Below are 9096 nucleotides of genomic sequence, written 5' to 3'. Positions count from 1 at the left end.
TCATCCCTCCCTCCAGTGTCTTGTGAGTGACTCTTTCTGTAGGTCTGATCAGGGATGGGCAGGCTGGGCAGGGACTCCGACGTCTTGCTTGGGAATGCTCAGGCCCCTCAGTGGCTGGTGGCGAGGGGGTCCTGTGGATCGCTAATGCTTCTTGTGGCCACATGTCTGTCCTGAGACCTATTCCCAGCATGCTCCCCACTTTGAAAACCTGATAATTGGTCTTCTGCCCCCTTGCCTCATCCATACCCCATGCAAGATACCTCAGTGTTATATCAAAGGACTTTACGATTTCCACACCTTGCGTAGAGACCCTAGAAGTCCCAGTGAGCCAGGTACCCATGACATTCTCTAACCTAGAATGATCCCCAGGGGCTCACCCTCCACTAAGAGGCCACCTCACTCAGTGAATGCTGTCTATCCTTCACACAGCTCAGGAAATGAAGCAATTCCTTTATTGACCCATCCCAGTAAAACCCTATATAACGCTCAGACAAACCCATGGACTCTCTGCCTAGCCTAGATAGTATCCTATAGGACCCTACTATGAGCCATATCCCAAGAAGCCTGCATCTTAGAACCAAAGACCATCCATACACATCTAGGTTCCCCGATATATCCAAAGTCCACTCCTGGAACACCTCACTTGAAAGGTCCCTACGTGTACAGGGTAGGGCTGGGGAATGGCCTCTCCCACCTCGTTAGCTTGTCTGTCCTGCAGCCTTATCCTTTATGCCATCTTCTGTAGTCCAGGACAGAAGGAACTAAGGTACCCTCAGTCCAGCTCCTGTTCCCTGCGTCGACCCTGGCGTGGCAGCAGGCTGAAGCAACAGTGATGCCCAGTCTGGGGTGCACCAGATCTGCGCTGACGGGACAGCCATGTTGGTGCATCTAATGGTGCACTGCTCCAGACCCTCCCCCACTTCTCAGGGTGGGGCCGCATTCTGTGGAAATCGTGTGTCCTAGACTTCAGGCCCCAGACTTGTAGACTTGGGTTAGGAGGCCAGAGCAGGGGATCTGAAAGGTGAACCCTTCCTCCCATGGGTTGGCAGCCCATCCCAGGCCCTGAGGTCTCAAAATGAGATTCATAGGTCTGCTTAGGGCCCTTGAAACAGGACACATGAGGAGGTGGGGGGGGGAGGTTCCAAGGCAGGACCAGAGCTGCAGCAAGAAGTCCAGGAACCTGAGTGAGACGTGAGACACCTGGCTGAAAGTACGGCACCCGTCTAAGTGGATGACTGAGGGTGGCAGGGAGCCATGGAGCTTGGTGGCTGGTGCCAAGCTTATCACCCACCAGGACTGATCCTATAAGGCCCTTAAGGCCCCAGGATTCTGAGCCGATGCATCCTGTGAAGAAGAAACGAGTGTGTTTCAGCAGCGGGCGTGCATGGGCAGCCATGGGTAATGTGATCGGGTTAAGAGATGACATCTGAGCTGAATCCTCAAAGGTGAATGATTATAGGAGCCCGCTGCACAGACACCTTTCCTGGGAGAGAGAATAGCACTTGAATTGGCCTTTTGAGGACCAGAGAAAAATCAGCATGAGTGGAACATCAGCGAGGAGATCAAGGAGGAAGCAGAAGCAGCCACTTCAGGGAGAAACCCTACCCCCTCCTGAGCTGGGAATTGGGGGCCCCCCGGAGCCCCACAGGAGGCGGGAGCAGGAGGAAGGCAGGAGAGCACTGGGCGCAGAGCCCAGAAGTACCCTCCCCCGAGTCAGAGCCCCCTGGAAGCAGCTTCCAAACTTGCTTTTCTGTCCTGGGCACTGGGGTGCCTGTGCCTCTCCTCCTTGGACACAGGAGGACGCTGGTGGGTGAATGGATTGCATCTGAGAAGTAAAAATGAGCTCCACTTAGGAAAGCAAAGTCTGGCCGTTTGTCCGTGGGGCTGGAGTGGCAGACGCTGAAGTGACATTTGTCAGAATGCCACCTTCTGAGTGACCGAAAACTGCTTTTTTTTTTTTTTAAGTTGGTTTATTTAAGCAATCTCAAAAACCCATCGTGGAGCTCGAACTCAGCGGGAGATCAAGAATGGCATGCTCTACCCACTGAGCCAGTGAGGCACAGTGGGACCTAAGCCACTTTGACCCAAGATTCAGCGATTCCAACCTGGGCGCCCATTCTGGTTAGAGGGTTTCTGGACACAACATTCCACATCCATCTTAACGTTTTAGTTCCCTGGCTCCACTTTGCGGTGGACCGCAGTCCCAGTCCTCCTGTACCTTCAGCCTGCCAAACACGGCTTTTTTCCAATTTTGTCTGAACAACCTGCACAGTTCCCTCAAGTCCTGTAAGCAACCACTCTGGGGTGAAGGACCCCATGACCCCTATGCCCCCAACATGTGGGACTCCCTCATTGCCCGGCATCAGTGAGCCTGACTTTGTCCAATTACAGGCTGGTACCTAGTAGTTTAGGCTGATACTGCCTGTCCAAGGCTGGGGCAAGGGGCTCTTGGAGGACATCCGGGGTCTGGATTAATCATGGGTAGAAGTCAGGGAATGTGATGGAAGGTAGGGGGCACCATGCAGGTCGGAGTCCATGTTAGCCTGTGAGTTTGGCAGCTGGGCCCTGGAGTTGGGCTGCTGATTCCCAAGAAAAACAAGTCCTGCCCCCACCCCCCCCTTTCCTACTTCCCATTTCAACCGCCACCCCCTTGGTAGGGAGAGGGAAAGGTAGCCATAGGATGAGAGGAGTCTCTGCCCAGGCTTCCCTGTGTGGAAGAGTCCCCTTCCCTGGGCCTATTTCTTCTTGGAGGAGCGTGGCTTTACTCACAATTCCCTCCTTTTGCTGCCGCCTCCCAGAGAAAGGGTTGCCCAGGAAAGAATCTGAGAGCAAAGGGTAATTTCTACTCAATTGAACACTTAATATGTGAAGGTCACTATTAAAAACACTTCCTGTTAACTCAATTTTCCCAGCAGCTTATGAGATGGGAACTTTGTATTATTTCATCCGCGCATAGGAGGAGACCAAGGTTCTCAGAGGTTCTTGCAGGTCATCTTGCTCCTAAGCTGTTTCTGAAGGACTGGGCTACCTTGCCTTTCTGGTATTTATCACTATCTGAGAAAGAACCCAGTAACTGTGCCTGCTTGGAGACTGACTATATCCCTTCCCATTTATGTATGTATATATGTATGTATGTGTGTGTGTGTGTATTTATTTTTTATGTAAGCTCTATGCCCAACGTGGTGCTTCAACTCACGACCTGGAGATCAAGAGTTGCATGCTCCAGCTGCCTGCCTGGCTCAGCTGGAAGAGCATGAGACTCTTGATCTTGGAGTCATGAGTTTGAGCCCCAGGTTGGGTACTGAGATCACTTATATAAACTTAAAAAAAAAAAAAAGTTTTATTCTCAACCCAGTAAGCCAGTCAGGCACCCCTTCCCTATTTTTAAATTTAAATAATCTGATTTTCTTTTTTTAATTAATTAATTAATTAATTTTAGGGAGAGAAAGAGAACAAGTGGGTGCAAGAGGGAGGGGCAGAGGGAGAGAACCTTCGAGGAGACTCCCTGTTGAAAGTGGAGCCCAGCTCGGGGCTTGATCCCACAACCCATGAGATCGTGACCTGAGCCGAAACAAAGAGTCGGACACTTAGCCAACTGAGCCATCCAGGCGCCCCTATCTTATTTTTTTCTGATTGCAAACATCTTTCATGCTTATTACAGAAAAGTTGAACATTACAGAGATGTCTCACTTAGCTAAATCAGTTTTTAACCCAGCACGCAGAAATAATCAAGGTAAAAGTTTGATGTAATACTCTATAACTGTTATATATAAATAACATTTATTTATATATATGGTTGTTACATGAATCGATGGTTCGTTACTTGGTATTGCTGAGTAGTCCTCTGAGAGCTTTTAAAATGAGGGCCTACTAGCTCAAGAAAAAGTTTTAAGTTTTATTCTAAGACTTGTGGCTTAAACCTTATGATATTTGTTTCCCAGAAGGTAGCAGCATCTTACCCTTTTTTTTTTAGGTTTTATTTTTTTTTAAGATTTTATTTATTTATTTGAGAGAGAGAGAGTGAGAGACAGAGAGCACGAGAGGGAAGAGGGTCAGCGGGAGAAGCAGACTCCCCGCCGAGCAGGGAGCCCGATGTGGGACTCGATCCCGGGACTCCAGGATCATGACCTGAGCCGAAGGCAGTCGCTCAACCAACTGAGCCACCCAGGCGCCCTTAGGTTTTATTTTTAAGTAATCTCTACACCCAATGTGGGGCTCAAACTTGTAACCCTGAGATCAAGAGTCACATGCTCTACTGACTGAGCCAGCCAGGGGCCCCTTATCCTCAATTTTTGTGTAAAATGCGCTATAAGAAGTAAGGGCCAACAGCTAACACAAGGGAGCATGACTAGAGCCATCTGGGTGGATCACTGGTTAGGTCCTATGCCTGGCTCTGTAGAGGGATTTATTACTCAAGTCTCAACCCAGCCATCAGAGGAATATTCTTAAGGCAAGATCAGATCAACTCTGCTCAAAGTGAACCAAAGATACCCTATTTATCTTAAAGAAAAATCCCCTTAACATGGCCTATAGGCCCTACTTCTGACCGCAGGCCCTACAACATTCCATCTTCACCCACCCTCCTCTCCTACACTTGCCCTGCTCCTAGATGTTGTCTGAACACAGCATAGGCTCCAGCCTCAGCCCTAAGGCACTACACTTCCTTCCCTCTGCTGGCCATTGTCCCAATTCCCAGCATCCCTGCATTACCAATTCCCTTCCTTTAGGCCCTTGTTAGGAGGCCTCCTGGCCACTTACAACTGCACCATCATTTGTCCTTCTCATCACTGTATCACTGTTTGCTGCTGCTGCTTTGTATTCAGTCCTAATTCTCATACTGTTGATTTTTTATTGATTTGTTATGGTCTCCCACCCCAACCAGAATGTACATTCGAATTGGTGCCTTCAGAATTTTGTTTGGTTCACAGTTTTGGCTCTTCTCGAATTGCCATTTTATGGTTTCCATTGAGTACATATTGGCCATTTTGAGCTTCTTGGGTTCTCAGGGTAATTTTTTAAAAATCTCACTGCATTCCTGCCACCATCCCCTCATAGATGGTAATAGCACATGGGTCTTACAGTTATCCTATGCCTCCGATATATGTACACAATATCTGTACCCTATCAAAAATATCCAGGCATAAAAGACAAACTGACACCAGACAAGATAAACACAGAGAAGGAAGATGCAGATATTGGAATGATCAGACCAATACTTTCAACTATGACTAATATGTTCAAGGAATGAGTTGATATGTGGAGATTCTCAGAAAAAAACTCAATGTATGCACTGTGGGTTAAGCTGTGTACTTCAAAAATGTATGTTCAAGTTTTTTTTTTTCAAAGATTTTATTTATTTATTTGACAGAGAGACACAGCGAGAGAGGGAACACAGCAGGGGGAGTGGGAGAGGGAGAAGCAGGCTTCCCGCTGAGCAGGGAGCCCGATGTGGGGCTCGATCCCAGGACCCTGAGATCATGACCTGAGCCAAAGGCAGATGTTTAACAACTGAGCCACCCAGGCGCCCCGGTATGTTCAAGTTTTAACCCCCAGTACCTGGGACTATGACCTTATTTGGAAACAAGGCTTCTGCGGATATAATCATTTTAAGATGGGGTCATACTGGATTAGGTTGGGTCCTAATTCAATGACTGGTGTCCTTGTAAGAAGAAGAAAATTTGGACACAGGTAGAAGGCCATGTGACAACAGAGACAGAGATGGGAATGAGGCAGCTGCAAGCCAAGGAACACCAAGTTGGCTGGCAACCATGGAAGCTAGAAAGAGGCATAGAAGGATTCTTCCTTGGATCTTCAGAGGGAGCATGGCCTTGCTAACACCTTGATTTTGACTTCTCACTTCCAGAACTGTGGAAAAATTAAAGTTTTTGCAATATGTAAAAAAAAAAATCAAGTGGAAATTTTAGAACTATGGAAGTGTTTTCTTTTTTTTAAGTTTATTTATAATCTCTAGACTCAACATGGGGCTCGAACTCATAAGCCCGAGATCAAGAGTTGCATGCTCCTTCAACTGAGCCAGCCCAGTGCCCTATCAGTATTTTAAGGGAGAAATAGCAAAAGCTTTCTCTCTGAAATTGGTAATAAGACAAGGATGTCCTCTGGCCCCAACTTTGTTCAGCGTCACATTTTTTTTTCAGCATCATAGTTCTAATGATGAAAAACAAACTTAGATCTAAGAGCAGGCAACAAGGCAAGAATAAAGTATATAAAGATTAGAAAGAAATAAAAAAAACTATCATTTGCAAACAGCATGTTTTTTATGTAGAAAATCTACATTAAATTAGCATAGATAAGTGAATTTAGCAAGGCCATGATCAATATAAAAATCCATAGTATTAGGGCGCCTGGGTGGCTCAGATGGTTAAGCATCTGCCTTCGGCTCAGGTCATGATCCCGGGGTCCTGGGATCGAGCCCCACATCGGGCTCCTGGCTCAGCAGGGAGTCTGCTTCTCCCTCTCCCTCTGCCTCTCGCCCTGCTCATGCTGTCTCAAATGAATAATTAAAAAATAATAATAAAAAAAACCCATAGTATTTCAGGGCTCCTGAGTGGCTCAGTTGGTTAAGCGCCTGACTCTTGATTTCTGTTCAGGTCATGATCTCAGGGTTGTTGAGATTCAGCCCTGTGTCAGGCTCCGCGCTCAGCAGGGAGTCTGCTTGAGATTCTTTCACCCTCTCCTTCTGCCTCCTGCCCCCATGCTCCCTCTCTAAAATCATTCTTTAAAAAAATCTATTTTAGTATTTTTCTTTTTTAAGATTTTATTTCTTCATTTGACAGAGAGAGGTAGCGAGAGCAGGAACACAAGCAGGGGGAGTGGGAGAGGGAGAAGCAGGCTTCCCGCTGAGCAGGGAGGCTGATGCAGGGCTCGATCCCAAGGACCCTGGGATCATGACTTGAGCCGAAGGCAGATGTTCAATGACTGAGCCACCCACGCGCCCCTATTACAGTATTTCTTGAGGCACCTGGCTGGCTCAGTTGGTAAAGCATGCAATTCTTTTTTTTTTTTTTTTAAGATTTTATTTATTTATTTGAGAGAGAGAATGAGAGATAGAGAGCACGAGAGGGAAGAGAGTCAGAGGAGAAGCAGACTCCCTGCTGAGCAGGGAGCCCGATGCGGGACTCGATCCTGGGACTCCAGGATCATGACCTGAGCCGAAGGCAGTCGCTTAACCAACTGAGCCACCCAGGCACCCCCCCCTTTTTCTTAAGATTTTTATTTATTAGAGAGAGGGAGAGCACAAGCAGGGGGAGCAGCAGAGGCAGAGGGAGAAGCAGGCTCCCGCCAAGCAGGGAGCCTGATGCGGGGCTCGATCCCAGGACCCTGGGATCATGACCTGAGCGAAGGCAGACACTTAATGGACTGAGCCACCCAGGTGCCCTAAAGCATGCAATTCTTTATCTTGGGGTTGTGAGTTCAAATACCACACCGGGTGCAGAGTTTACTTTAAAAAAAATCCATAATATATATATATTTTTTAATCCTAAGAAGTCCCAGCAACAAACTCTCAGCATATCATATCAAAGACACCATGTAAAATATAATAAAATATCTGGAAACCAACCTCATGAAATATATGCAAGAAATTTTACACAAAAACTAAAAACAAAACTGAGATGCCTTACAAGAGCCTTCTGACTTGATGCATCTGCCAACATTCCAGAGCATGGGTGGTAATAGTGCAGAGTGAGCTCAGTAGCTTCAGGAGCTGCTTTTTGAATAGTAAATAACCCTGTGATGCAGGAGACGTGGCCTTGATTCATAATACTCAGGGTCTAAGCTGTGACTGTTCACTGAGACTTGTCAGAGACACCACACAAAACCCATTTGTGATCACAGATAGCTCCACAATGGGGCCTACTCTGTCCTCTGCAGCAGATCCAGAACCCCTGCAGCCTTCTGGTTACCTAAAAATTAGGTAGGAGCAGTATTTTCATGTGTAAAATAAGCTTTCTCCAAAATCCTTCATAATACTCAGGGTCTAAGCTGTGACTGTTCACTGAGACTTGTCAGAGACACCACACAAAACCCATTTGTGATCACAGATACCCCCACAATGGGGCCTACTCTGTCCTTTGCAGCAGCTTGCAGAACCTCTGCAGCCTCTGGTTACCTAAAAATTAGGTAGGAGCAGTATTTTCATGTGTAAAATAAGCTTTCTCCAAAATCCAAAACGTCTTACCAAAAATCTGCCTCTTAGTGATGCAGTATCTTGACATTTACTTTGGAGGAAATGTCCCAGTTCTGCCCAAGGCCAAAGATTGGTCAACATTTCCCGTAAAGACTCAAATTGTACATACATGAGGATAATGTTAGGCTTTGCGGCCACATGGTCTCTGATGAAACTACCCATCTCTCTGCCAATGTAGCACGAGAGTAGCCACCAGACAGAACGAACGAATGGGCATGGCTCTGTACCAAGAAAACATTCACAAAAAAACAGGCAGCAGGCCAGATTTGGCCCTAGGACCCTAGTTTGCCCATCCTTACCCAAGACTATTAGACCCTAAAGACTTCCCTGATGTGGCAGGGCCCTGAATTCTTCCTCCCTCTAGCACATGCATGTCCTCCTAAGGCATCCAGAGAACTCGCTTTCTCCCCAACGAACCCAGTGAGGAGATCATTAACAGTGGATCATGGCAAGGAGATTCAATGTCTCTTCAGACTCTACTGTAACACAGCAGGAGAGTTACCAGAGCCCTGGAGAAAGACAGGGAATGTGTTCTAACATCCATGTTATGAGAAGGTAAAATATTTTTAAATCTCCCCCTTGATGCTGATTGAAGAGAATGTATTCACTAGGTCAGGAGCTTCTCAAGTGCTGGAGACTTATTTATCTGTAATTGGCAAGGGCACCACATCAAATGCTGAGCTGTGTGGAGGCAATTACTTGGTTAAGGTCCTGGTCTTCTGCTATCTTCTACCAGAATTCAGCTGATGAACCAGACAAGCAAATTAAAAGGGCATTTGCTTGCCTTTTTAGTCTATGAGCATGGCCCAAACCTCAGATGTGACACTTCTCCTTATTCATGGTCTTGAATGGGTAACACCACTTGAGATGCCAAGAGGACTTGGCCTTTC

The sequence above is a fragment of the Zalophus californianus genome, chromosome 15 (genome assembly GCF_009762305.2).
Source record: "Zalophus californianus isolate mZalCal1 chromosome 15, mZalCal1.pri.v2, whole genome shotgun sequence".
NCBI classification, from domain to species: Eukaryota; Metazoa; Chordata; class Mammalia; order Carnivora; family Otariidae; genus Zalophus; species Zalophus californianus.
The sequence above is the reverse complement of the archived record's forward strand: the minus strand, read 5'-3'. Positions refer to the sequence as shown.